This window comes from Protopterus annectens, chromosome 2.part1, assembly GCF_019279795.1.
Source record: "Protopterus annectens isolate FY-2018-M chromosome 2.part1, PAN1.0, whole genome shotgun sequence".
Taxonomy (NCBI): domain Eukaryota; kingdom Metazoa; phylum Chordata; order Ceratodontiformes; family Protopteridae; genus Protopterus; species Protopterus annectens.
The window spans coordinates 941,147,601-941,165,800 of NC_056729.1; positions in this window are offsets into that span (position 1 = coordinate 941,147,601).

Here is an 18,200-nt window from a genome sequence, read left to right on the forward strand (position 1 = left end):
TGGTGGAAGTTAAAAAAAGGGTGATTGTGAAGTGGAGTTTAGGGAAGAGCTAAGACAGGAACTGGGAGGCAGTGGAGAGTTACCGAATAGCTGGGTAACTACAGCAGAACTAGTAAGGGTGACTGCTAGAAAGGTGCTTGGTGTGACATCTGGACAGAGGAAGGAGGACAAGGAGACCTGGTGGTGGAATGAGGAAGTACAGGAGAGTATACAGAGGAAGAGGCTGGCGAAGAAGAAGTGGGATTGTCAAAGAGATGAAGAAAGTAGACATGAGTATAAGGAGATGAGGCATGGCAAAGAGAGAGGTGGCAAAAGCTAAGGATAGGGCATATGGAGAGTTGTACGAGAGATTGGACACTAAAGAGGGAGAAAAGGACCTGTACTGATTAGCTAGACAGAGGGACAGAGCTGGGAAAGATGTGCAGCATGTAAGGGTGATAAAGGATAGTGAGGGAAAGGTACTCACAAGAGAGGAGAGTGTGTTGAGTAGATGGAAAGAGTATTTTGAGAGGCTGATGAATGAAGAGAATGAGAGAGAGAGAAGGTTGGATGATGTGGGGATAGTGAATCAGGAAGTGAAACAGATTAGCAAGGAGGAAGTAAGGGCAGCTATGAAGAGGATGAAGAATGGAAAGGCTGTTGGCCCAGATGACATACCAATGGAAGCATGGAGGTGCTTAGGAGAAATGGCAGTGGAATTTCTAACTAGATTGTTTAATGAAATTTTGGAAAGTCAGAGGATGCCTGAGGAGTGGAGAAAAAGTGTTTTGGTACCTATCTTTAAGAATAAGGGTGATGTGCAGAGCTGCAGTAACTACAGAGGGATAAAACTGATTAGTCACAGCTTGAAGTTATGGGAAAGAGTAGTGGAAGCAAGGTTAAGAAGGGAGGTGATGATTAGTGATCAGCAGTATGGTTTCATGCCAGGAAAGAGCACTACAGATGCAATGTTTGCTCTGAGAGTGTTGATGGAGAAATACAGAGAAGGTCAGAAGGAGTTGCATTGCGTCTTTGTAGACTTGGAGAAAGCATATGACAGGGTGCCTAGAGAAGAGTTGTGGTATTGTATGAGGAAGTCGGGAGTGGCAGAGAAGTACATAAGAGTGGTACAGGATATATACGAGGGTAGTGTGACAGTGGTGAGGACTGCAGTGGGAGTGACAGATCCGTTTAAGGTGGAGGTGGGATTACATCAAGGATCAGCTCTGAGTCCTTTCTTATTTGCAGTGGTGATGGACAGGTTGACAGATGAGATCAGACAGGAGGCCCGGTGGACTATGATGTTTGCAGATGACATTGTGATCTGTAGTGAGAGTAGGAATCAGGTTGAGGAGACTCTGGAGAGGTGGAGATATGCTCTAGAGAGCAGAGGAATGAGGGTCAGCAGGGCTAAGACAGAATATATGTGTGTAAATGAGAGGGAGGGTAGAGGAATGGTGAGGATGCAGGGAGTAGAGTTGGTAAAGGTGGACGAGTTTAAGTACTTGGGATCAACAGTTCAGAGTAATGGTGAATGTGGAAGAGAGGTGAAGAAGAGAGTACAGGCAGGGTGGAATGGGTGGAGAAGAGTGTCAGGAGTGATTTGTGACAGACGGGTATCCGTAAGAGTGAAAGGGAAGGTCTACAAGAGTGTAGTGAGACCAGCTATGTTATATGGGTTGGAGACAGTGGCATTGACAAAAAGGCAGGAGTCAGAGCTGGATGTGGCAGAGTTAAAGATGTTAAGATTTGCAATCGGTGTGACTAGGATGGATAGGATTAGGAATCGGTATATTAGAGGGTCAGCTCATGTTGGACAGTTTGGAGACAAAAGCAAGAGAGAGATTGCGTTGGTTTGGACATGTGCTGAGGAGGGATGATGGGTATATTGGGAAAAAGATGCTAAGGATGGAGCTGCCAGGTAAGAGGAATAGAGGAAGGCCTAAGATAAGGTTTATGGACGTGGTGAGAGAGGACATGCAGGCGGTTGGTGTGACAGAGCAAGATGCAGAGGATAGGAAGAAATGGAAAGAGATGATCCGCTGTGGCGACCCCTAACGGGAAAAGCCGAAAGAGAATGATGATGATGATGACCATATTCTACTTCTATACCTTTGACATTTATTCTCTATCAGTATTATATCACATTTATTTAATTCTAGTACATTTCTTCCTATTGTTTTAACTGTTATGACTGCTATTCTATCTGACGAGTTCTACATTTGTTTGTTTACACAATATTAATAACTCTCTGTACTAATATTGTAACGGTTAAAATGTTGTAAATACCTTCTGTTATGGAGCTTTTTAGAGTTCAGTTACAATATTGTAACTGTTAAAATGTTGTAAATACCTTCTGTTATGGAGCTTTTCTCCCCAGGACTCCATTGAAAACGGGTTCTTTATGGCCCAATGGACTATCCTGGTAAACCAACGGCAATAAATAAATAAATAAATAAATAAAGGGCATTTAAGTTTATAAATTCTAGGAAATGTTGGGCAATGTAGTTAGTACTTGAGTAGTTCTCCCAGTTAATGTTTGGGTAATTGAAATCATCCAGTATTAGGGTGCTTGGTAGGACCTTTATGTTTCCCAGTGTTTCCAGAAAGCCTTCTCCTTCTGTACAGTATAGGGGGGGGGTCTAGTGCTAAGGTTTATAAGTGCTTGCTATGAGTTTTGAGAAAGTACCGGGCTGAGAACTGAATGGTTTGAGTGCTTAAGTTGAAAGTTTGTCTAGTTCCAAGGGAAAAATTGAATAGGAAACTTTGTGGAGCTGGAAATAGTTATACCCTAGCTAACTGGTGCTGCCCAGCATGCAAAACCAGGCGAATGCGGTTTTTATAGCAGGGAAATGAAAGAAATAGAAATTAGCCCCAAATGGCCAATAAACTACTAATTTCTGGGCTGGAACCACTCCTCCAGGGACAGATAGGCTGCTCAAAGCTCCCCTCTCTCACAGGTGAACAGAGAAACTTTCTTCTATCCAAGTAAGGTATGGGCAAACACAGAGACTTATAACACAGCTCTGAATTCAGCACTAACCTGAAAACTGGACAGGAAACAAGTATATATATATATATATATATATATATATATATATATATATATATATATATATTTTTTTTTTTTTCATAAAATAAAGCAGATATAATAAAAAAAAAACACTTTAAATGCACAGAATAGGATACCTATTGTTATATATCTCAGATCAGAGTTGTAGTCAATGCCCCTAGTAATAAAGTAGGAAGAAACACAAATACATTAAAAGCAGATGAATAAAGTGCATTTTTTTTAATATATATAAAACAATAGAAAACAAACAAACTGATTTAAACAATTTACCCAATTAACCAGAAAAAAACTCAAAACTTAGCCATGTTCCAGCAGTCTTCAATCAGACAAGTTCTAACTGCACACTCATGCCACTAGGGTGCAGGGGAACCTTCTCCCAAAAAAGATGGCCTGGATCAGTGCTCAAGTTATGCAAACAAATCTAGATTCAGCAGGCCTGAATCTGTTCTATGCTACAGCAATAAGGCGCACCAATTTCAGAAAGAAACAGTTCAAATAAGCAGGCACAATAAGCCTGTGACCAGAAATTCCCAGCTCAGAAGGGCAGAATCCAGCCTCTTCTCCCACAAGAGTGCAGACCGCAAACCTTCTTAATGTAGAATAACTGGCCTGAAGCCCAAGTGCTTAAACCAGAACTAGTATACTTTTTGAATAGCAGACACTGAGCCTTCAATCAGCAATTCACAGTTTAGAAGGATGCAAGCTACCTGTCCTGCCACAACAGTGCAGACCACAAACCTTTTTAATATAAAACAACTGCTATGAAGCCCAAGTGCTTAAACCAAAAGACCTAGAATAACAGTTACAATTTAATCAGGCTACTACCAAGCATTAATAAATGCAGCAGAATAAATAAAACTGGGTACTTTTAAGAAGAGGCAAAAGCAAAATAAAGTAGCAGGAAACACAAATACAGTAAAAGCAGATGAATAAAGTGCAATTTTTTTTTATATTACTGAAGTGTAGGATCTTGAGCGCTACCTTGCTTAACAGTGAAACAAGTGCAATTGCTCAATAAGCTGACTTTTCAGCATTGTCCTTTTTGAGATTGGAATATAAATTGAACTTTTATAACCAAATGGCACAGTGTTGTTTGCCAAACTTGTTGGGAAATTCCCAGAAACACTGTAATGGCATCATTTTACAGGATTTTAAACAATTCAGCTGGAATTTCATCACTTCATGCAGCTTTGTTATTAAAAATACTTTCTAGGCCCCATGTCTCACTGTAGGTCATGCAGAATACCATCCTATGTATCGGTTGTTAGAGTTCTTCTCATATAATTCTTTTTATATTCTTTCTAGCTCTTCTTAATTTATTTTTGTTCTGTTAGGTCCCTCCAATCTTTGTCTTTCATGACCATTTCACCCAAAAGTTTCCCTTAATATCACCAGCTGTCCTAAAACAGATGCATTGTTTTTCATATTCTTTTGCCTTGTTTCACTATTTCCACTGCTTATTTAAATGCGCCTTCATATGTCCTATTGCATGTCTCTGCACCTCTGCATTCATTTTGACATATTTTCCTTCCTCCATTGCTTTTCATCCCTTGGTCACTTCTAAAGCTTTCGCAGATAGCCAATTTACATTATCAAGCTTCTTTCTATATGTAATATTTTTTATGCCACCTCCTAGACAATATCATAAATTCTGCTCATTGTTCTATAGGTAATCTATCCACAACATCTAATTCCATAAATCAGTTACCTCCACTCCATCTATCAATCCAGGATCCCCTTTCCCATTTTTGCATATGGGGTCATGGTGTCACTCTAACAGTGACAATCATCTACAGCCAATGTTTACACTGCCGGATTATTCACTTGGAATGTTGTTGACCACTTATCTCAGTGGCCTAGATGTTTTTTCTTGCTTTCTTTGATTTAATTGTAAGTTTTGCAATAAAAACCTGATGGTCTAACCCACAGTCGGCTCCAGCTCATGTTTTTGCTGATGGTATTGAACCCTTCCATCTCTGACTGCAAACTATAAAGTCATTCCAATGTTGATACTGACCATCTGATGATAGCCATGTATAACACTGTCACTTAAGCTGTTGGAAAAAAGGCTTTGGCTGTTAAAAGACTTTGTTGTGACCAGTAATTTACCTTGGTAGAACTTGACTACTGTGTGCCTGCTTCATTTCTTACTCCAAGGCATAAGCTGTCCATTATTCCAATTGGACTTTCACCTGTGATGAGTGTGTATCTGTTTTTATTTTGGTTTTGTTTCCAAATGATTCTACACATCTTTATAAAATTAGTCAACATCTTTCAGCATCAGTAGCTGAAGCATAAACTTGCATCACTGAAATGTTAAATGGTTTGCCTTGGTGTCTGATTAAGCTCATTCTGTCATTTTATTTTTGTGTGCAACCAAACACTGATTTTGACAACCTTGTATTAACTGTGAGGTCTGTTCCATTTCTTCTGCAAGATTATTGTTCATGGAAGAAGATCTGAAGATTATCTGAGGTAAAAATCATCAATTCCATTCCATCTTTATTCACTAATTCCCAAGATGCCAAAGTTTATTCCTATCTTGGCTGTTAGTAAAGATAAAACCATTTTCATTTCTGTCTTTCTGGGGATTTTCTTATTGATACTTATCAAATTTACTTACTCTGAATCTTTTATTTCGCTTTCTCATCTTCCATTGTTGTTAGGTATTGCAAGTTTGTATATTATACCAATGATAACTTTCATGCTGTACAAGAAGCACCGCTTTACAACTGGTCTTTCATCATGTTCTGAATACAACTATATGTCTATGGTTATGCAGAGCCATATACATAAACTAGCGCACAGAGTAAGACTGGTAGGCAGTATGCCTGTGTACTAAAGCCATTAGTAGTCTATAAAGATTTGTACACACTGGTATAGTATGTCATTTTCCTGCATTGTATGGCATTGCACAGACTATATATGCAAATGACCTCTCTTTCACTCTCCTGAGTACATGTGATTCAGGAGGTACTGGCTAGTATACAGGGTGTAAGCTATGGGGGAGCACCCACTTGCAATGCATTGGTGGTATACTTGGCACTGTAGCAATCCCCCTTCCTTGCTAATATGTTGCTCAACATACACTGCAAAGAAGGATATTAACACTAACAAAAAAAATGTTGTATGGTAGAAAATCCCTACTGACAACAGAGTTTCCTACTGTGCAGGCAAACCTGCTACCTTAATCAAACTTGTCCCACCCCTGTGCAATAATGTTGGTGAGCTCTCACCATGAAAACCCACATAGTACCAAATCCTCACATTTTAACATTCTGGTAATGAGCCTGTCTCCACTGTTGAGCCTAACAACTGTAATATCTTTATGAATCACAGTAAGGCACACAATGTCACAGGAGAGAAAGGCTCTAGTAGTTACCATTCCAAATTAATGTGTTAGTATTCCCCACTTCTTACCAGTTCCCACCTTTACTGTTAATCTCTCCTTCAGATCCAATACTTTCCCTGACTTATAGCAACAAGCCATCATCTCTCTAATTCCTAAAAATGCTTACACATCTTCATCACAAACTACTTTACCATGTCATACCTACCAGCCTCTGCCAAAGCACCATGTCAGCGTCTAATTAATTCCAACATCATATTTCCACTTGAGGCCTATTACGTGACAACCAACATGGTTCCCACCCAGATCATAATGCAGCCACTGCTCATCTCATTCTTACCAAAACACAGATAAAAGAAAACTTATAAAAGTAAGATTATATTTCTGACTTAACTAAAACATCTGACTTAGGCCAGAAAATCAAACCAGTCAGGTCTTATCCATTCACACTTGGTTTTTGCATATTTTTCAGCACTGTGATTTGATTATAAAGCAACTTGTCCATCTGCAGCTTCAGTATGCTGGTGAAGCCTCCACTGTTTCTCTGAATCTATGGTACATTTACTTGAGTCTAAATTGATCGATGGACCATTTCATTAAAGTAGGTTTCAGAAAACAAAATTAGAATGGATGTAGTTAATAGCGACAACATGCATCCTATACATACCATGCAGAGGACTTCACCCCTGCACTGTCTTATGTACTTCTACCTGTTCTGAGGTCACACAAACTCTGGGCAGGTGAAACCTTTCCAGTGAAAAGATCCTTTACCGAACTCAGCTTCTTCAAACTGTACAGTTCAATCCTCTACTGTTAGGGCATATAGTCAGTACTTGGATCTTCTTGTGGATGATCTGGCCTTGCTGAGTACTCACACATCTCCTGAGTTAATACTGGGGAATTTTCTTCTTTTTTTACTCACATTTGACATTTTTTCTCGGAAACTCACTGACTCAATTGTGAGTTTGCCAGCAGACATTATGATATGCATAAATCATTAATTTTCCATTTTTTCTGCTGCTCTTGAGTCTTTTTCCAGGTATTCCTTTTGGGAAAATTTCCACATTCATCACTTAAAGCACTAAAAACATAGAAGTGCATTGGCATTGTCTATTCTACCTGACAGAGAAGCATTATATGATCTTCTGCTGTGCCCATGATTCAGGCTCAGGTGTAACACTGGGAAAATCATAGCCAACACTGGATTGGAGACTCCATCACTCAGTTACAGACCTTTGCAGTTTCACTGCTAAAAAGGCAATTGTCATACTCTCCTGAGTTTTAGTCAATTCTTAAAAAGACCTTGTGGTGGTACTGTATATTGAACATATCATCAACTAGCAAAAGCTTTGGTTCATGCCTATATTCAACTTTGGGGAATGATGGACAGCCCAGTAGAGACACACCACAGCAAAAATTAAGGGGGTGCTGCAGAATAGAAGTACTGACCATCCTATGGATGACTAGCTGGATCATACCAATGATTGCCCTTGCTTTGGGGAGAACACACTTGAGTACACTGCCACCCACTAGAGTATGTTGACTGTAGTTTGGTGATAGAAGGCAGAATCAGGGAGCCCTTCTCATATGTGTTCCACTGGGTACAGGAGGGATTGATGTCCTAGCTTATGGGGGAGATGTCTCTAAATCCTCACAGTCCAGAGCCCACAGTTCAGGCTCTAGACTTTAGGCAACTATCTGACATGTCCTCACATTGAGTCAACACACCCTTAGGGAATATGGCATTATGTTAGCATTGGTACCCTGGTATCAGATACCTCCCACCTGTCTGTCACACTCTGGACCCCTCAAAGGTTGCTTGTGCATGAAACCCCCTAATCCCGACTTTTGGGATTTGGGAGGAGGCCCCTCTTCGCTGCTTCTTGTGATAAGTCTAAGGACATAATTGCCACAGTCTCTGAGACAAATAAAGATAATGATTCATCCACTCCCTACAGCTCTTTTCAAGATGCTCTCTTTTTTCAAAGCATCTTAAGGATGATGAAATCCATTATGAACTGGCCTATGCCACACACTGCTTCCATCTAGGAATTCCTCAATGACAGTATGGAAAGAAGGATTTGGAGTGTTGTCAGTGGAAAAATAAATCACAATTTGTAAGTGAACCTTTGATGCAATAAAGAGAGTGAATCAACATTAGTTAAGAGGATGGGATGGAGTGGGGCAACTGAGGTTTGAAAGTGTATTCAGTAGAGTCAGAGCAATTGGAATACTTTGGGGAAACATGTGAAGTACTGTGCTGCAAGCAGGAACTCTTCTCAGATTAATTTCTCCAAGTCTTTTAGGTTTTAATACCATGAAGGGAATGGACTCCCCCCTCATTCCTAAGTGCAATGAAACTCAACACTTCTTATACCTCACATTAACATCAATTACTCAATTAAAATAACAAAATTTTCCTCCAAAATTTTTAAAGAGACATTAGCTAAATTCACTGTTTACTTAGTCTTTTTAATTTTAACACTGGCTTGACAGAAACAGTGTTGGGTTTCATTGAATTGTTGTCTGATGAAGCGGTCTTGGATAATGGTGAAAGTGCTCACAGTTGTACAATAAAAGTTTTAAATCTTTGGAGATACATGGTCTGTTTGAAGCAATACTACTGCTTTTTCTGTGTTACCTTGCTTGTGGGTTCCTGCATTTTATCTGTACGTGGACTTTTTGTGGATATTTGGGACGTTTTAATATAATTTTATTAGACTTGTTGATCCTTCTTCTATTGGAACTGTCTGTGTTTCTTTTGTCCACATTGTTCTCTTCTCAGACTAATGAAACATATCATAACTACCAGCCTTTGCAAAAACACCATGTTATCATATAAGCAACTCTGGCATCATTGTTTCACCACTAAAGAGGCAGTTAATATATTACAAGAGTTCCGGGGGGTTGCTTTCTGAGGCATGCTGTTTGCTGTGAAAAAGGTTTGCCTTTTTCAACCTTCATCTAGTTTTTACAAGTGTTACAAAGCTAGATGTGTTCATTGTCCCAACTCTCCTAATGCATTAATATTTCATGTTAGCTCAGCCTTGCAACCTCAATGACCACTGGGGGAAAAGTGTTTTCATCTACCTGTGGAAAACATGACCTTTTCTATTTCTTAATTTAGCCTTCCCCTTAGTTTACTTCTTTTTTTTTTTTTTGCAATCCCTCAGCCTGTTGACCATCAGTGCCCATCTCCTATTAACAAATTCAATCCTCATGAAGAAAACAGCTGCCACCAGCCCATTTATTCTCTTGTAAAGTGAAAGACAATCACAGAGCCATTACCCAGACAGATATTAGGGTCTTCCCTGGCCTCGCGAGCCTCTAAAAGCCCACAGCAACTTCAAAGGGATGCTACAACTAACAGTTCATAGGGGAGGAACATGTGAACTTCTTCATGTGACTGCTCCTTGACCTATGTGGCTATACTGAGGCAGAATGTCCCTACAGCTTGGACTCTAAGGACTGTACCAGTCAGAACCCCCACTGGATGTCACCGTAGCAGTGAGCCAAGCCACATCCCTTTCCCAAACATATGCTGCTCACTGCCATCCTTCCACACTGATTCCTCCAGCTCCCATGCCCACTAATTGAACATGGGTCATATGGGTTGCAGTTAAAGGCTTTCTCCTTCTGCAGCATAGGGGGGGGGGGGTCAAACTGACCTTCCTCTTATTAATGGCATTTCAGGTGGCGAAAGTGCTGCAAAAAATAAATAAAAAAATGAGTAAATAAATAAATAAATAAAAATGTATCTGTAGATTTATTCAGTGAAAAGCCAGTTGAGAGTATAACAGACTGACTTAAAACTTGAGATAGCTGGTGTCTGGCCGTAGAAAGGGAAAGTGAGACAGTCGTCTTGCTAGTGTTCAGGGTTTCTAGTCTAAGTTATTGTTCTGACCTAGCAGACACAGTGAATACAAAGGAAGTAATGTGGTTTTCATCCCATTGTGTGTGGCGATAACTGCCTCAGACTCCACCAAAACTAGCTTCAACCCTTGACAGAGGACCTACAGTTCCTTGATAATTGCCACCTTGGGTAATCTTGTCTCAGAGGGAAGAAATATCTTTGAATTGAATGGAATCAAATAAAAGATGTAATTTTTTTCTTATCAAAAGAATAAACTATAACTGCATCAGTTGATATTGCTTCACCTAATGCCTGTGACTATTAATATTATTTACTCATAGCCTGCTAGTAGATTCCATACTTAATTTTCACTCTAACGCTCTCCTTTCTTGTTCTTGACCCCTCTCTCTCATTAATTTTCTTTAGTGTCGCCATCATTTCTCCCATTTCACTTTTCTCTTTTTCTGGTTTTTGAAGCTATTAGTTGATTAGTACAGTTAGTAATGTGAAACTGATGATGTAATTGTCATATTTTGGACATATATTTAACATAATCTACTCCATCACTGCAAAGTAATGTACTGAATGATGTTAATTCACTTTTAATTCTACATTATGCTTATCATTATGACTCTATAATCTAAAGTACACCACATATAATTCTATGTGTAATACTATGTATAAATACTATACTTACCCTACTTATGGTATTTGGCTTGCATTTTTTATTTATTTTTTTGCCTTCTATATTCTATAACAGCCTGGATAATGGCCAAACAATGATGTTTTGATCAACATTTATTTATTTATTTATTTATTTATTTATTATTTATTTATTTATTAATTTATTTGACATTTGTTTACTGTGGTGGTCTGACTGGGTCTACAGAACCCGTTTTCAGCAGAGGCCCAGGGAGAAAAGCTCCACATACAGTACAGTACAAATACAGTATAATCCAATACAATACAAATCACATTAGAAATGCTATACAAAATAAGTTGAAAGAACATAAACTACGCTACAATATATTACAATATATACTACACATCTAGACAGTTCTATAGAGTTACAACATTATAGACAATAATAGTCACTCTCACCATATAGATAGACTATGAGTAGTGTCCAAAAATAGTATGTAGGTTGTGCAAGGTATGACATCGACTTTTATAGTACATGAAAAAATAGAATGTTGTTTTCAGTTTGGAAAATAATAGCCAGATAGTTAGTGATGCAGAAAGACAGCGAGAGAGTTAAGAAGAACAGAGGCAGTACAGTCTGAGCAGTAGCTTAAGAATATGGTATAGAAACAGAGAAGGAGTTAGAAGAGCCTTAGGATCGTGCAGATTATGGGAGAGTGAAATGTGACAGAAGAGGAGGATGAGGCTAGTGTGGAAGAACAGGAAGAGCTGAGCATTAGGCAGGCTTTATGCAGGAGCAGAGCCATGTATTTTTTAAAGAGGCTTTGAAATGGCTTAGGCATAGACCTGGTACCTAGAGGTAGTGAATTCCAAAGTATAGCGACAGAGTATGAATACAGTGAGTGACCTGCTTTTCTTGTGGGTTTTGAGATAGCTAAGAGATTTTTGTCTTCTGATCGTAGGGTTCGATTTGGTGTGTAAGGTGTGACTAGACTGGCTAATGCAGGGCAGGCAGTAGGTTTGAAAGTAAGGTTGTGCAAGGTGGATAGCTGAATAAAGGCAAGTTGGTTGGGGAGTTCAAGCCAGTTTAGTTCTAGTAGCAGTTTACGGTGGTGTGCGTGATTTTTAGAGTTCGTGGAAAACGTTGCAACTTTGTTGTAGCACTGTTCCATCTTGCTTAGGATAGAAGTTTGTAAGTTAGTTAGGATAGGAGCACTGTAAAGAAGGGAGGAAATTAAAAATGTGTTTGCAAGGGTAGTTTTGGTTGCTGCAATAAAGCAATGTTTGTTTCTATATAAGCGTCCCAGTTTTTGATACTTTTTCTTTACATTTTGCTGTATTTGGGGTTCGAATTAAAGTTTATTGTCAATGATAACTCCTAGAAGTTTGGTTTCCTGCACTATTTCTATAACAGTGTTGTCAGATGCAAAGATGCTGCAATGATCAGTGACAGAGGAAGTGTTTTTGGGGTGAAAGAGTACTAGTTTCATCTTCTTTGGATTAAGAAAGAGTTGGGCATTTCTTAGCCAGGATTTGACAGCAGTATAAGACTGTTGAGTTTTTGAAAATAATTCTGGTAGTGATTGAGCAGTACAGATTCTGGTAGAATCATCAGCACACTGAAAGTGGGTTCCAGGGTGAGAGGCAGTGTGAAGGTTGTTTGTGAAAATATTGAAGAGTAGGGTTCCGAGGATGAAGCCTTGAGGGACTCCATTAGGGTTATGGAGAAAGGACAAGAGTACATTGGACCATTTCACTGCTTGTTTATGATCCTTAAGGTAGCTTTGAAACCATTTTTCTGTGTTATGTGAGAAGCCTAAGTTAGACAGTGTGTTCAATAGCAAGGGGTGAGACACAGTGTCAAAGGCCTTGCAGAGATCAAGAAAAACTGAGTCGGTATAGCATCCTGCATCGCTGGCCTTGTCCACAGTGTCTGTAAAGGATACTAGAGCTGTAGCTGTGCTACGGTTGGGTCGAAAGCCATGTTGGGTTTTGGTTAGAAGATTAGTTTGCAACAGGTATTGCATTACCTGCTGATGGATACCTTTCGAAAATTTTGGATATGGGTCACAAGATGGATATAGGATGGAAACTGGATGGTTCAAAAGAGTTGCCACCTTTATGGATGCGGTGATATGAGATTGTTTCCATACGATAAGTACTTCTGATTCAGATAAAGACCTATTTATAAGGATACTGATTGGGTAGGCGATTGAGTTGGCAGCCAGTTTGAGGTATTGTGGTGGAAGATCATCAGCTGAGGTGGAGCAGGGTTTTAGTTTTTGTAGCAGTTTCTTAATGGTGTCAGTGGATATGGGCTGAAGTAAGAATGTGGTTTGTGTAACATTTTGTTGAGTAGGGAGGTTATTAATGACAGGGTTAGAAGTAGTTGATTGTCTAGGGTTGGTGTCCAAATAGGTTGAAGGGTGGGGGACCAGCATTAGGGGTGTTAGTAAGTCTGATATTGGTTTTATGAAGTGCTTGTTAAAGTTTTGGGCTATTTGTGATGGAGGGGTAGCAGTTGATAGGGTGTGCTCTCTGTTTATTCCAGGGTTAAGTAGAGAAGATATGACTTGCCAAAATTTACTGGGGTTGCTTTTATGCTGGAGTTGAAGCTGGGAATACTATGACTTCTGATCTCTGTTGATTAATTTTGTCAATTTATGTAGTGTTTTGAAGTCAACATGATTTTGTTCATTTTTGTTTAGTTTCCAGGTCATCCAACCTAGGTCCCTTTGCTTCTTCAGGTGTTTGCATTCCTTAGAGAGCCATGGTGCTGAGTTCTTTTTGATTATTTTCAAATGAATGAGAGCTAGGGTATTAAGTATGTGAAGGAACGGAAGGTGTTATTAAAGTACAGTACAGCATCATTAAGTACTTTAAGTCGTTTGAGGAGTGTCCAGTCTATTTCATGTAGAAGATTGTTGAATGACAAAAATTAGTTGAGTTCCTAACTGATTTTACAGTTTGTACTCTTAGTTGTTGGGAGTTTGTTCTAGGGGAATAAGCTGGCAGATGATCATTCAGGGACCTAATGTACAGGAAGAGGGATAGTTGGTGGGGTGGGATACTAGGATCCAGTCTATGGTGTATTGGCAGGTAAGATCTTTGCTGTATCTTGTTGGAGTATTGATAAGCTGAGAAAAAACATAAAAATGTATACTATTCGTGGGGGAGTTGGAAGCTATGATTTGCCAATCTATGTTTACATCTCGTAAGATTATTGTTTCGAGGTTTATTGTTTGGAATGTCCAGGATACAATATTTTCCATCATTGGTATATTGTGACCTGGTGGGATACATATTACTATTATGCAAATCCTTTTTGAAGTGTTGAGGTTCAAAAAAGAGATTAGTAAAACATCATTAGAAAAGATGGATATATTACTGGTGTAGGGTGTGATGAATGTAGAGGGATATAGAAGGGCTACCCCCCCCCTTTTTAGATCTATCTCTTCTAGTTATTGCAAAGTTTGGAGGTATTATTTCAGTGTCAGTTTTACATTGAGGTGTAGCCATGTTTTGGTAAGGGCTAGTATATCAGGTTTATTTTGATCAGTCCAGGCATGCAGTGGGGCTGTTTTATTACATATACTTCCAAGGTTCAGTGTAAGTATGTTTAAATCTTTGGGGTTACTCTTGTGGTTAGGATTAGAGGATGGGCCTGGGTTAGGATGTATGTCTCCACATTTGAGAAGATAGGTAATAAGGAATGAGTACCACAGAAAGTGTTTTTTTATTAATAGGTGATGGTATCAATTGTGGTTTTCTAGGAGGTGAGGAGGCCAATCTGCTGCTTGAATAATATGGGAGGGCATAGAGGAAAAGCTGTGAGGAGATATTTGAGAAGCTGTGTTGTTTACTGGGGAGATGGTTGGAGGAGGTTGTTAATCTGTACTAGTGTGTGAGTGTATGCAAGGATATAATTGTAGCCAGGTTGAGAATTAAGAGCAAAGAGGTTAGGCAGGTTAGAAAGAGCATGTCAACTGTGATGGTGAGTTTAGAAATAGTAAAACATACTCAGTTAACAAAAAATAAAGTGACCAACCAGTGCAAACGATGGTTTGTACTTGCACCATAGGGGCAGACTGGGTGTGCACATGGAGAGGAAGACAAGAATGTGACTTCCCTGTACTTCTCCAAGCTCCATTTCCCTGATGCTAAACTTGCTGATTAGTGTTCTCTATAGGAAATCACTGCTGGTGCAGTTTCTAAGTGTGATGATTCCTTTAACTGCAACAGTCTCCCTTCCTTGTGTTTGTACAGCAATGCAGTTGTATATATGTATATATATATATATATATAGTTTGACTGTCATAATGTCGACAATCAGTTCTATTTTCAACTGAAATGTCGACTTTTTCACTTGAAATTTGACATTTACGAAAATGTAAATGCTGAAAATAACCTGGTAATGTCCATTTGACATGAATCGACATAACGTTTCCCCTGCACCTATCAAATAAGGAACACCAGTTCCTGTTGTCAGTAGTACAAATATACTGCACAACAATAAACTTTTTGTTTTTGTAGCTCCCCATCCCCTGCAAATTATATATTCTAACTCCGGGATCGCACAACAGTGAGGAAAGGGATGAATAACCATAACTGCACTGTACTGTGATCTGTGACAATGCTTCGAGTTCATATCAGTGAATGCACAGTGCATTCCCTGATATGAACTTTTGATACAGAGATGTTCAGTAAGATGGACATTCGAAAATCCAAATTTCAAGTGTTCCTTCTGCAAACATCTCAACTAGAAATTTTAATAATAAGCCATGTGTGTGTGTGTATATATGTATATATATATATATATATATATATATATATATATATATATATATATATATATATATATATATATGTGTGTGTGTGTGTGTGTGTGTATGTGTATAGGTTCATAAGTAAGTACTAGGCTAGTTCCCCTTGCCAACCATTTTAAGTCTAGCCACATTCTGTTTTAAATCTGTGAATCAAACCCTGTACTTTGTGACTGTGAGATAAACACTTTAACCATTTATACCAGCCTCCAACTCTAAAGGCAGATAGTCTCTCATATGTTCACTGGTAAATGCCAGGCAATCAGTCAACAAAGTATTACAAACCTAGCCAATAACTAGATAATGATCAGAAGTCAGACTCAAACCATGTACTTTGTGTCTGTGAGGTGAAGACCTTTACCATTATACCAACCCCACCTCTCAACTCTCAAGATTTTTTCACCCCAGATGGGACTCAAACCCACAATTGTTGGCTTAAGAGGCCAATACCTTATTCATTAGGCCACTGGGACCTGATGGATATATAAATTCAAGATGGGGGCTGCCATCACATGAGGTATTCATATTAAGGATATGAGTAAATCACTTCTAATGCTAATGCTGTCTACCTGACTGTTATCACTAATGACCTAAAATCTAGTGATTATCATAAGAAAAGAGAAAGAGAGATTTTTTTTAAGAATGATTCTGAGGTAATGAGGATATTACAATTACACCAGGAGATCCTAAACTTCAATTGATGAAGATCATTCTTAGCTCTTTATGGCAGGAAAATCTGTATTGTTACAGCCAGCACTGGCCTTTTGGATTTGGAGAAAGAGCAATATTTAGGGAGAAGATAATGGAGAATAGAGAGAGGTGGATTTAAGAGCTAGATTAAATGAGAGAAAATACATTGTGCTGAAGTGCTTATAACAAGAAGGATAAAGTGAGGAGATTTTGGGTGTGAATACACTACTGGGCGGTAGTGATAAGGTAAACGTTATTATACTGTTGTTGGTGAAGGAAGTGACAGCCTGACTGAGTCTATTGTTATAATTTAGGAAGTACCGCAGTAATGAAAAGTAAAAGAAAGCAATCAGCATTCATCGACTAACAATTAAAGAATTAGTCATGAGTAAGCAGGCTACGATGTAACTGGAAAAGGGTGTGGAAAAAACAATATGGAAACCGCAAGATATTACGGAGTGGCTAACTTAGTGGTGGATAAGGTGCAGAGCATGGAGGAGGGTAAGAAGTTTGAAAGGCAGATGTTTCCAGAGAGAAACAGTTAGCAATGTAGGAAGGCAAACATCTCAGACTTAAGCTCAGTTAGGTTAGGAAAATATAACAGATGGGGGGATGTGCTGTAGGGACCGGTTAGAGGTACACATTAGATAAGGTGGCTTCAAAACTCAGAGGGAAATCAGTGAGTGAGACTAAATACAAAGGAGCAAACTAAGCACATCATCAGTAACTAGTGTGTCTGAGTAAAGTCTGTGCACCTTCCATATGTTCACATGGGTTTTTGCCAGGTGCTCCTCTTTTTCTCCAAATTAAGTAAGTTGGAATTCCTCCATATTGGATTAAGTGTGTGTGCTGCTTGTGAATGAGTGTGCATATGGCTTAGATGCCTTGTGTCCACTGAGCTCTGCAATAAGCTGTGTATCCCCTGTGATTCTGAAAATAAATGGAAACTCAGTTAAGGATGGGAAAGGGAATTGTGTGATACCTATTTATAAGGGAGAAGGGCAGTGGATACCACATGCTTTGGGAGAGCAGGTAAACGCATATAAAAGTGGAGAGAAAAGTGTTGAGAACTAGGGCACAAGGAACAGGGTTGGTGAAGGGTGGGCAGGATGTAAAGGTACTATTGTTTCATTAAATATCCAGAATAAACGAAAGTGTCTCCAAGGTTGTAATTCACTCAATTTAATATTCGACAAGATAACCAGCCACATACAAAGCAGTTAAAACCACATGTGGTTCAGACGTTATATATATATATATATATATATATATATATATATATATATATATATATATAAAACACACACAGACATATCTATATATCTAGCTATATATATATATATATATATATATATATATAAAACACACGCTCGTGGTCTTTATTCATTTGGTTGAAAATAAAAATGAGCGACACTCAAATGAGTGTCAAAAATTCAGCAACAGCACAAATGTTTGTAATTTTTGGTCAGTCGTATATGTTACTCATGTTGATCAGGGATGATGTAATTTTATATATATATATATATATATATATATATATATATATATACAGATTGTGCGTGTTTGTGTGTGTGTGTGTGTGTGTGTGTGTGTGTGTGTGTGTGTGTGTGTGTGTGTGTGTGTGTGTGTGTGTGTGTGTGTGTGTGTGTGTGTGTGTGTGTGTGTGTGTGTGTGTGTGTGTGTGTGTGTGTGTGTGTGTGTGTGTGTGTGTGTGTGTGTGTGTGTGTGTGTGTATGTTTCTATGTGTGTTATGTGTGGGCCAGTGTAGTAAAAAACATTTGCAAACCACAT